At 36.1% G+C, this 10,640-nt stretch overlaps 1 long non-coding RNA gene across 1 annotated transcript in view; it reads left to right on the forward strand.

The window, feature by feature from the left end:
* The window catches only part of LOC134518405 (uncharacterized), a 31,097-nt gene extending 21,865 nt beyond the window's left edge, over nt 1-9,232 (forward strand). Inside the window, exons 2-3 of the long non-coding RNA XR_010071952.1 lie at nt 6,343-6,511; nt 8,868-9,232. This is a non-coding gene — a long non-coding RNA (uncharacterized LOC134518405). The remainder of the gene's footprint in view (nt 1-6,342; nt 6,512-8,867) is intronic.
* The last annotated feature ends 1,408 nt before the right edge of the window (nt 9,233-10,640 follow it).

Raw genomic sequence — 10,640 nt, forward strand, 5'->3', positions numbered from 1 at the left:
GTTAATCAAAGCCATTTCTATACCTTCTGTGAGTCATACTTGTATTGTGATGACCTGCGAATATGACTGAAGGCCCAAATCTGTCTCATGTACATGATGTGGTATGCTGCTCTCTAAGTATTTCTATGTAATACAGTTCTATACAATAAGGCAGATAAAGATTACTCATGATATCAATACATCTGATGCTTTCTTTAAGGATTTTATATGCACTGGAAAATGTATTTTCAAACATTTTTAGAAACTGAAAAATGTTTTGAACAACTTTGAGTTTGTTATTCAGTCTGCTACTATCACTTTGGTTTTCCTAGTAACCAGAAAGATACCACCCTGATATCTACACCTGCAAAAAGTAGACCTCACTATTTCCTTCTCCTATGTTGTATGTGGCTGGAGAATTCCAGTCTACACAATCTTGGCAATGCTACTTAAGCACTGGTTTAAGCTGCAGAACAAGAGTTTCACCAGCGAGCGACAAATGAGCTCATCTTGCACTCTTCTGAGATATACATGTTTTTAATGTACTTATACACCTCAGTTGCACTACTAGTAAAAAAGAAAGTCAGCTTATACTTCTGACAAGGTTTCAGAACAAAGTAGTGTTAGACCATAAGAGGTAGAGATACAGTGAAAACTACTTCTAATAGGGATCAGAGTGCTTTAAGTGTTTTATTACACTTCCATTCTTCAGAAAAGCATATTTTACAATCCTTTCTCAAAAACTTAACATCTGTCTTGTGTAACTATCATTAAAGGCCACTACTGCAAACATATTTATCATTTTATTGGGAGATAATATTCAGGACATGAATGATGAAAGGAGTAGGATATCAGGTAACACCTCAAAATGTTGTGGTTGTATAACACAAATAAAAGACAAATATTAGCATAATGCGTACTTAAAAAAGCCATTTCAAAACCCTTGGGTTTTCTTGAGTGGTTCTAAAGAAGAATATGTCCAACCCTTTTTCCTGGAATAGACAAGCAATTTATACAGTGTCTTAATGTTGTAAATGAAATCTTTGTGCACCACTATCAGTACCACCACTGGCTGTCCCTGACATGTTATTCCTTGTAAATGAAGTTGTTTTTACAGCACACTATCCAATAATAAATGAACAACAGTGCTAGACAGCCCCAGTGCAGCCCAGAAACCATTGTGCTAACAGCACACATATAGCTAGCTTCTTCATATGTGCTAGCTTTTTTATATATATATATATATATGTCTATGTCTATATATATAGTCTTTTCGGTGTTTAAAACTGTTCAGATTTTGGTGACTGGAAAGTATACAACATCCGAAGAGAAGGGAAAAAAAAAAGAAGAATAAAAAAAAAGAAAAAAGAAAAAAAAGAGATAAAACTGAAAAAGCAGGGTACCAGGTGGCAGCCTTGTTGTTGCATTTATCTTATAAGTAATGTGTCAATTTTTTCCATAACAAGCACATCCTGTATTGTGTGTGTCCTCTCAGTCATTGATGGAATTTCTGTGCTTTTCCAATTTCTCACAATGACACTTTTCGATGCCATGATCACGGCTGAGAGCAGAGGTCACCACACTGCCTCCTGGTCAGCAATTTCAGGCATAGCAAAATAAAAGATGTGTCAATTTGTGTTTGGTTGTTTTGGGAACTGGGGGTTTCTTTTTTATTTGTTGTAGTCTAAATGGCAGATTTTCTGGATGAAGCCATTCACCACTCATTCTTCCTTCTTTCAAAAAATTAGTGATACAATTATATTTAGGTTTCTGATCTTACCTTTATATGCTCAACAGTTTCTTTTTCATGTTTAGTTCTAAAGGCACGATGACACACATAACACACTGTTTTAATTTTTTATTTGCAGCATTAAGAAAGAAGATACTCCTTTCTGTTACACCTTACCTAAGATTGTGTAATGAATCCTTGAAATACAATTGAAGAGAGAAAAGAAAAAAAATAATTTGGAGGTTCCCTTACGTTCAACGTTGCTTCTCTGCTCTTAGCAGCAGCAGCTAAGAGAAAAATCGCAGCATAAACATGTTATGTCCATGGAGATATTTTCCATATATAAATAACAAAAGCTACCTCTGATATGCATTCTTTTTTCTTTCCCTATTCCTTCTAGGTTTACAGCACTTTGCCTCCAGTTAGCAAAATGAACTAATTCTGTCTCCTAATTGAGACCGTCAGCTTCCTCATCTAAACAGAAACAAAGTGAGACCTTACAGAGCCTCTGCTACTTCATTTCATAGTCCTGAGATGACAATAAACATCTAGAAAAGTGCGTTTTTATGACTAAAATACTGTTTAATCCAGATCGTTTCTACAACCCACTCCTAGATCCTAAAATTTAAGAGTTTATAGTGACAATGGATGCTCTGAGATTCGTAATTTGTTTTACTTTAGAGTCATATTTCCTATTCACCAACTGTTAATGGAAACAAAATCCAGAAACAACTCAATGTTATCCAGGCAGGGTTTTCTAAACTGTTGCTAGAGCTGGTCCATGTGTTGATAAGGCAAATTCAGAAAACTCTAACTGACAAGTAATTCTCGTGGAAGTCCTCCAACCTTGTTAATATCTTAATATCTTTGAAACTCATTACACGGAGTATAAAATCAATTTGCCTTAAAGCACATTTTATTTATTGAGATATGCTAAACACTGATTACAAAACTTTCATTACTGACTTTCTGTGTAACAACTGTACAGGTACAAGGAGCTTGGCTATTTAAACAGACACACTGGGTATCAATATAGTACTGCCAAAGGAAATCAATACAGTTTTTACCATATGCTACTCCTTCCTTTGTTTCAAACAAAGGTTATCCCCTAAATGTGTGAAATTAATAATATAATTTTACCATGCTTTTTTGCCTTCCTACACTGGCTTAGGCAGAGAAAATGAAGTTTAAAAATATGCCCACTCAAGACAGTATTTTATACATACTTCTGTCTCCTTTCAATACAAAATGTCTACCTAAACTTCCTCTTTAGCAGTCAAAAAGCCTGGGTTTTTTTATTATTTTTTTTTCCCCCTTAAGGAAGAGAGAGGATAAAATATTTTCCCATGACAGTTTTATTCATCAACAGGTACATGAAATATCATTAAGCTCCTATGGCAGTATCTCTTTTCATTTCCCTTGCATATGAAAGCCCAACAAATACATAGAAATAGCAACTCTGAGTTATTTCCACTTCAAGTCTTTCCATGCCAGCTTAAGTGGGATGAAACAAAACCCTCAGAATGGCTATTAATATTTGGTGGATCTATTGCTCTTCATTCAAGGAGTGTTCATGAGTGAAGTGTGAAATAGAAAGATCTTCTTCAAGGCCAAACTTTTTTCTTTCCACAGCGAATTCTTCTTTTGCCTCCCCCTCCACTCACCAGTACAAATACAAAATGCAAGACTCGTCCTGAATGTAGGGGAGGTTCTTGCTGCTCATGGCAAAATAAATAAATAATTTTGATAAATAAGTAAGTAAATAAATAAAAAAATCACATTCTTACTGGAATGCAAGAAATACAAAAAACTGGAAGAGACAGATTGGAGATAGCCTGAGACTTCTGTAGAAAACAGCAAAAAGCAAGGCAAGTCCCTGACCTCTCACCAGCTGTGGTAACACAGGGAAAGCATCTTTTAGGCTATTAAAGTATCAATATCAGCAGAGAGCTATGCCAAGGCAATTCATTCAGCTCTTTTAGGAGAGTAGTCTCTTACAAGAACTGAATCAAAAAAGTGCAAAGAAAATTAAGTGACATACCACATTAGAGCAAGGAATAGTGCTTACAAACACTTAAACACATAGACCAGTGCCTCCATTGAAGAAACATAAGAAATATATCAGATTTTTCTTTAACAATAGACCTGAATTTCTCTGCTAGAAAACACTATAGCAATTTATTACTTTAAAAAGTTTTAAGTTATATCTGCCCTAAATACTATTCATTGATCTTGCCAGGCCAAATATTTTTTTGGCCAGATATGGCAATATTACAAGCAGTGTGGGATTACCAGTGTCTGTTCAGTGAATCCAGAGTGGTTTCCTTGCTGATATAGATTTACATAAACAAGTATAAGAGTAATTGCATGAGAATGAGAATGAGAAGAGTCTCCCCTGGGGATAAGGCTATAACTTTTTTAATATAGTGAGGGAACGCATTTAAGGTCACGTAACTTTTACTCCAAAATCTAAAGCGATCAGGATGCTTAACACTAGTGGTATTTCTTCAGAAAATAGAACAGATTTCTGAAAATTCATCTCAAAAATGTCTTTGAAGATCTTTCTCCAGATGACCACGTTGTTAAAACTGGAATGATTTTCCTTGGTATATTAAACCTTCTTTTATTTAATCTTTTAGCTAGATGTAGCAAAACAGGTCAGGGGGGCGGGGGAAGTCAGGAGAATAAACAGGGCAACTCCATTTTCTTCCTCTCAGGGGCATGCTACTGTAAGCTTTGTTTAGGTGTTCGTAGAGCTACAAAGAAGCTCCTCTGTTGTCACCTGGTTCTAAGCCTGCCAAATCAAGTACTTCCAGGCAAACTCTGGCCAAAAGCTGTTTTGTTTTGTTTTTTTTTGTTTTTAAGACTATTTTTCCTTACTGTTTGGAGTCAGACACAGGAACAGAATGAAACTCACATTCAAGTTAATAAACTCCAAAGTGTGCTCACAGTAGGTGATTTCGGTGGCTTGCTGTGGCATGATTTATGCCATTTCACTACTTCTTCATTCTTCCAGGCTCAGAATGCATATTATTTTTCATACCAATTACATTAGGGACGCCATAGATCCACCTAAGCATTACACTGCATTATTAGCAGGTATGTTTTCAAAGCACTGACCACAGTCACTTAGTTGTAACAGCTTTGAAAACTTGCACTGTCTATCACACCCACCACTGCCCACCCCCCCCAAGAAAAATAACCTTCATCTTCCCCCCCCGTGCAGTGCTATGCTTCCTGAGGAACATCTATGGACAGATGCTTTGGCCTTTAATATTGTAACTTAAGCCTTTACATCCTCATGGTCAGAGAGTGAATGTCGAAGTACTCTGTATGCATGTACTTCCTTGTAGCTTATTAATGACAGCTTTTTTTCTTCTTAATATTCTGCCCATGTTCCTGTTCACAGGAAGGCTGAATGATGTAGACTGTTTCTTGAAATCTTTGCCTTGATGATTTTTGCTTCCTTTATCCACATCAGCATGAGGTACAATCAAGAAATAAAAGCCTATTTTTGAGATACTGATAGGAATAGCAGAGCGCTTCCCTCCTCACCCCTCCCCTGCACTCTCTCTCTTTTCTTTTTTGAGTAAATGATAATTTTTATGTAGGGCTTTCTTTGGGAATCAGATTGATTTTGTCTTCCTGTTCAGTGCTCATCTCTACATCCTGCCAAAGGGAAGTCTGCATACAAGTCAGCTTCTTCCAAAAGTTCATTCCCATTCTGAAAACTCATTCCCAATCTTCGTGCTTTTTGCAGTTATTTGCTCTACAGCTTCAATTCCCCCTCCCTCCCCCCCTTCAATTCTAAACTTTTTTATGTTTCTATAATGTGCAGCTAGCAGAATACTTGGTAATAATGCCACATGCATTAAACTTTCTGCAGTGACCCACTGAGGTAAGCAGAGAGTTATTAATTTTTTCTCTATTACTATTTTGGGATGAGGTTTATAACATATTATAAAGCATTTGGTAAGTTACCAAGCATTGCTCAAAGAGTTTGCTACTCTGTGATACAGCATGTGAGTTTCCTTTTATCCTACAATTTATATTAAATCATATAAAATCCTTGAAGAAAGAGTAAATAAACCTCTAGATTTTCTTCAGCAAAAATCAGCTAGTTTATCTGACCTAAGTCTAAGATGACAACTGTGCTTAATCACGGAATCACGGAATCTTCAGAGTTGGAAGGGACCTCTAGAGATCATCTAGTCCAACTCCCCTGCTAGAGCAGGATTGCCTAAAGCACATCCCTCAGGGCTGCATCCAGGCGGGTCTTGAAAATTTCCAGAGAAGGGGACTCCACAACCTCCCTGGGCAGCCTGTTCCAGTGCATTAAAGAAAGTAATGATTTATTTTCCCTTAATTTTTTGCTGGAGGTAACCAGATTCACAAGGCCAGGAACAGTATTCCTATACAAGTTTATTATTAATGCCATAGAGTGTATTTTTGATCAGCCACACATAAAGAGGCTTTGCTCTGAATGAATATCTTACGATGTGTCAGCAGCCCTAGTTTTAAAGGAGAACATGGGGACAATGGTCCAACTATGCCCCTAAGCATACCCAGGAGGCCTTAAATCTGCCTGTTTGCCTAAAACACATTTTAAATATTTTCCTTTCTTTCCTACATAGTATACGAAATAGATAAAGCCAATATCTGAGAAGATTTAAATGTTACCTGTATCAAGGGTTGAAAATGCAAGAAGAACCTTGGATCCCCCATTCACACGGATACAGAAGCTGGCAGCCTCCATTGGACACAAGAGTTCTGGATTAAGCTCATGAACACCCAGCCATCCAGGTCAGCTGCAGATTGACAATAGTTGTTCTTTTCACGGAATTGCTTAATAGTGCTTTTAAGGACTCTATTCCACTAGAAGCTATATACATAGAGGGATAAGGAAACCAATATCTGTCTAATGGCAGATTACAGTACAAATATATCATGTTTGCTGTTGTAACAGATAAACGTCACTGCTAGCATGGCAAAGTGGGCAGTAAAAGGCATCCACTATCAATGCCTATTTTAACTTTGCACATGACTGTTCCTTTGTCCATAATGGTTAGTAATATTTGGCATCTAGCAGGATTGTTCTAATACGAGAAACTGATAAAGTAAATCATGCAAAGACCATACACATAAACCCCGTTTCCCTAGATATACAATTATCACTTCCTTCATTCATTCTTTTGAGTCTATCTCTCCAGAATATTCTGTACCCAAGAAATTCTGCTGCACACCTTCTTTACCCAGTTTACCGAACAATCCCTAACTCCTATTTTAGCAATGAGCAGACTTCGTAGCCCCCAGGAATTCTCTTCTGATCAGGCCTTGCTGGGCAGTGCAAAGCTATGGGTGTTAGCCACTGCTATTTTTATTTGTTATTGTCTCCAGTTGTTTCAATACATAAAAGGAGTTAAAACTGCTCTTTCAATTTAGAATAAAACAACTCACCCATTTGCAATTGTTTTTGCAGCAAAGATAACTTTGAACATGCAATATCAATACAATTTCTTCATGCCTATTTTCTATAAATCTTCAAATGGTTTGGAGTTGTGCTTGAGGTTGCAGCGCTTTCAAGAAAACAGTGTTTTTTCAAATAGACCAATGGAGTCATTTCAGTATGCCTTATACTGTGTATACCTTGTGGAAATTAACTCAAAGTACATACCTTCCTTTCTTACACAAAGAATTCAAAACAGGCACGCTGTTATATTTTTTATCTTACAACACGAAGAGTTTATTATGTGTTTAAACAGTAACTTAAATTAAAATTTTATGCAAACACAAATTTGACGTCAAGCAACCAGGGAATATTCTCTTTTGGGATGTTAAGCCAATAACACAATAAAAGCATGACAGAGAACCCAGATAAGCAATTCTAGACAACAGTGTCATAAAAGTGAATAACCCTATATCTTCTTTCTTTTTTTACTTATATGTATATAGCAAGAAAAGAGAGAAGTGTGTATTAGTATAATATAAATTTTGGGTTATTTTTTATGCACATAAATATGCATACCAAAAATAGTGTATGATATAGAGGGAAGGAAGCCAACTTATACTCAGCAGCTATAGTAGCCTTCCTGAGAAATCTGAGCTAGAAAAGCAAAGTGTGAGAGACAAAATTACAGAACACACATGAACAGAATTCTGTCCTCATAACAAGAGCTTTCAAAAACTCTCCTTAGAGGTTCCTGATAGTTAATCTTACTGAAAACTTGCTCTTCAAGAAATAAAACACCAACCCACAAATTTTCAGGGGTGTGTGAATAGCACTGGTAGAAATTGCAATCACAGTACTAGACTTTTTGAGACAATTTGAAGAAACACTAGGAACGGTATCAGCAGCTTTTAGAACTTTTCTTTAGTATATTGGGTAGCAGAAGCTGATGGCTTATATAGGAAAGCAATCCCGGAATACTCTTAAGCCCTTTTAACTTCCAGAATATGATCCTGTAAATAGAATAGGTTTTTACTGTAAATAATAGGCAAATTGAAGTGCTATTCTCCCCTCCCTGCTTCCCCCTGCCCCAAATTTTGAGAGCACATCCCTGCTCTTTTTGACTGCATGGGGACAATTTATAGTGAAGACACCAATTAAGTGTGATTTTCCCTTTTGATGTGGACAGTTTAATTATTCTGTGAAAACAACAGAAATGGAGATCTATCTTTGTTCACAATCAGGCAAATGAACACAAGCTTAAACAATCATTAACATCAAGGAAAACTTTTAGTGGATTGAAGAGGGATATACTAACCATGGTAAAGGATGGATGGATGGATGGATGGATGGATGGATGGATGGATGGATGGGTGAATGGATGGATGGATGGATGGATTTCACAGTTGTCTACTGTGAGGGTGTTACATGTCACACAGAAATATAGAAAGGACCTTTCTATGGCAGGATTCATTTCATGTTAAAGTTCTTGCCTCAGATAGATGAAAAATTTGTCTTCAGGAAAGCAAATTGAGTATTGTGATCAATCAGAGCAGTCACTGAAGCTGAAGTTTGTCACAAGCTAAACCTGTCTATATTTAGTTAGGTACTAGAAAAAAAAGCCAGAAAAAAAGGGAGGATAACTGTAGAACTACACAATGCAATTCTTTCTTCACAGTCTTGATTCCATTATCCACTTTGGTATTCTTTCAGAAACTAGCTCCCTGCTGTGAGGAATTTGCAAGAAATCTGCATTATAGTAATTGTTCACTGTAATTTTCTGCAAAGACTGATCTCACAGAAAAATTTCTTCTTTTCCTTCTTTTTCTTTTTTTTTTTTGTGTCCAGTTGCCATTGTATAATTAATATTGCACGCTAAGATACAGGACTCAGAATTACCCATATTTAATAAAACATTACGAAAGTCAAACTGTGTAACTGTTTTATCATTTAATCAAATATTCCCTCTGGGTGGTTGTCACTGGAAAACTTCCATGACAGCCAAGGAAGACTTCTGCTATATTTATACACCTTCAGTCTTTGATTGGTGTTTGAAGCATGTCCAGAGCATAGCCATTATAAATTATTTACATTTATAATAAATTAGGATATCTTTATTTTTTTCCTCTTGAAATATCAGTATTTCTTCTAAATTATTTACATTCAGCCAGTTCCACACGACAAGAAATTTAATCTTGTTTTGTTTTCCCACCGGGCTTCCCCCGCACTCTTAAATTTGATTGTCTGATAAAGCTGAGCATGTAAGTTAACTTCAATGCTATTTCTGTATAAAGTTTCTAAACATGATTGCACTTGATTCAATGAAGAGAACTCATTACTTCTAGTGTCAGCAGGATTGGTCTTAGAAATTTATAAACTGAATGCACCTCTAGTATTACTTCACTGACCTGACACCTTTTTATTTAGGGCCAAATATACACTTGCATATTTACACATGGATTTGTTAACACTTTGGATCACACTTTTATTAAGTGTCCAGGAGCTTTTACTGACCTAATCCAGTATACCCATAATTCCACCTAATTATTATAAACCTCTTCATGGTTTCTCTAGGTAGCATTTATTAGATCAAGTCAAGCACTGTCTGAAAGTGGCCATTCTATTTCCAGACCTAAGGCAAGGCAAGCTCAGAAGTCTGTGCCATCTTCCCGTCTTGCAGTTCTAGAAGAAGCATGAGATTTTGGCAACTTTGTCTCAGCACGATAGGCAGGCTAGGTTTCTGAAGCTTCCATGTAAGAAACAGAGTAAAATCTTGTATATTCATTAGTATTAGAACTATAGAATTACTTTAGGAAATTCTATTTATATGTCATCTTTTGGTACATATTTTCATGGCATCTCCTTTGGTTTAAAATCTAGTATGAAACAAATTTTATGTATAGAGTATCAATATAAATTTATAAATAAAATATAAATACAAATGATAATAAGTCAATCGTAAAATAAATTAACCATATCTTTTTTTAAAAAAAGTTAAGACAATATATTATAGTTATACATTACTGCAACATTTTCTGTTTTAACTTCAAATGTTATTATAAAGATAATGAAATAAAGTTTTCCTTCCTTGGGCCCAGAAGCTGCACGAGCAAGTAGGAAGGGAGAATCATGCTCTGCCAAGAAGTTCAGCTTGTAAATAATAAGAAAATGGGGTAAAAAAAGGCTGTGTAGGAATCTTTCTGCTTGTTGCAGTAGAGATGGCTTTGCTAGAGATCATGCTGTGCTCCAGGATTTCTGTATGCTTCACGGACAACTTATCTGACAGTGAGACAAAATACTATACTCTGCACTCTACGCACAGTGCTAACAGCTAAAAACCCTAACTTCTATCCAATTGTGCTCTAATTTACATTAGAAAAATTCTGTTGACTTCCTTACAGATGATTCTAAACTAGTGGGGGAAGTAAATGAAATGAGGCACAGAATTGCTTGCTACAAGAATCTTTTCCAGTTCTAGTGAGCATG

The sequence above is a fragment of the Chroicocephalus ridibundus genome, chromosome 1 (assembly GCF_963924245.1).
Source record: "Chroicocephalus ridibundus chromosome 1, bChrRid1.1, whole genome shotgun sequence".
Taxonomy (NCBI): domain Eukaryota; kingdom Metazoa; phylum Chordata; class Aves; order Charadriiformes; family Laridae; genus Chroicocephalus; species Chroicocephalus ridibundus.